At 45.0% G+C, this 1,730-nt stretch overlaps 1 non-coding gene across 1 annotated transcript; it reads left to right on the top strand.

Moving 5' to 3' along the window:
• The first annotated feature begins 1,083 nt into the window (after positions 1 to 1,083).
• On the top strand, positions 1,084 to 1,202 carry LOC111823966. The gene has a single exon (XR_002827081.1). It is a non-coding gene; the product is annotated as a 5S ribosomal RNA (ribosomal RNA).
• Positions 1,203 to 1,730: the final 528 nt, after the last annotated feature.

Below are 1,730 nucleotides of genomic sequence, written 5' to 3'. Positions count from 1 at the left end.
CTCTAACCCAGGGGTGGGCAAACTTTTTGACTCGAGGGCCACCATGGGTTCTTAAACTGGACCGGAGGGCCGGAACAAAAGCATGGGTGGAGCGTTTGTGTAAACTAATATAAATTCAAAGTAAACATCATTACATAAAAGGGTATGGTCTTTTTTTTTTTTTTTAGTTTTATTCATTTCAAACGGGCTGGATCCGGCCCGTGGGCCGTAGTTTGCCCACGGCTGCTCTAACCATTTAGCACACCAGCCAGGGCTGTTCCACTCTTTCATGCATTCATTGGTTGATTCTAGTCAATCAATTGTGTGCGCTGACTGGGGTTGAACCTGCAACCTTGGCGTATGGGGACAACTTCTAACCGGGGCCATTCAGTTCTCTATACAGAGAGAAGGGGAGGGAAATTGCACTGTTTATTACTGACCATCACGTATCTGTGGCCACATAGTAAAGCCAACTCTTAGTAGAGAAAAACAATCATGATTATCCCTCAAGGTTCTGTGGGTTGATGAGGCTTAGCGGGTAGTTTCCCACTGGGCTGTAGAAAAGCTTCTTCATGCACATGTGTGGCAGTTGGGCCTCCTCCAGGAGGCCTTTGTCCCAAGGGAATGCGGGGCGTGTCCGTCAACAAGGCTCTGTGTGCGGCCTTTCTCCAGAAGGGCTTCTTGCATGATGGCCATCTCCAAAGACCACAGAGCGGAAATGCCAGTCCTCCGTAAGTTAGGCCTGGAACTGTTACAGCAACTCCTTGCTTTCTGTTGGTTACAGTGAGTCGCTGTCGCCCAGATTCAGTGTGGGAGTGGACTATGTCAGGACAGGAAAGCCTGGAGGTGGACTTTATTGAGAGCTAACTTTGGAGACTAGATACAATCACAGACAAGGTTGTTTCATGGCAAAAAATTAGAAATCACCTAGATATCTCTTGATTGGAGACTGTCTACATGAATACATCTGACATGATACAGTATCACAGCATACAGGGTGAGAGAGAGCTATATACACCAACAGACAGAACTCTCAGTCACGTTTTTAAGTGAAAAAAAGCAAGTCACACAACTACAAAAGCAACATAAAATTTTTGCAAAATAGTCTACAGCCATACCACCCTGAACGCGCCCGATCTCGTCTGATCTCGGAAGCTAAGCAGGGTCAGGCCTGGTTAGTACTTGGATGGGAGACCGCCTGGGAATACCGGGTGCTGTAGGCTTTAAAAAAAAAATTTTTTTTTTGCAAAATAATAGTAATAAAACACTAATCCAATATTTAATCTGTACTATATAATTGCACAGAATAAGGACATGAAGGATACAATTTAAGCTGCTAACAGGGCCTGCCTACTATGAGAAAAAGGAAATGAGATTGGGGTAAAAGTCAAGAGCAAGTTATAGCCACGATTCCAGTGTGTCTTTATTGTTCTCACAGTGACGTCTATCCTCAATTCATAGAAAAATGAAAGTCTAACATGAGCTCAGCTGAGGTTTGTGGGGTGGTAAGCTCTGTTCTTTTCACATTCCTCAACGGGCCCTATGACAGGGAGGCACCTGTCAGCCACGCCTTCGCCTGCCCCTTCTGCACGCAGGACCAGGACCTTCTGAAAATTAACTTAATAAATGGACTCTGCCTAAACTGATGACGCTAACATGAGGCAAAACTGAATGTGAGATTCAACTTATATCAGCCATTCTCTGTGTGAGAGAAACTGTAAGTGCACCAGTTCAGATCCTGTGCACACACT

Source organism: Myotis lucifugus, unplaced genomic scaffold (assembly GCF_000147115.1).
Source record: "Myotis lucifugus unplaced genomic scaffold, Myoluc2.0 scaffold_779, whole genome shotgun sequence".
Classification (NCBI taxonomy): Eukaryota; Metazoa; Chordata; class Mammalia; order Chiroptera; family Vespertilionidae; genus Myotis; species Myotis lucifugus.
Note: the sequence above shows the minus strand (reverse complement) of the source record. Positions and strands in the feature narration are given on the sequence as shown.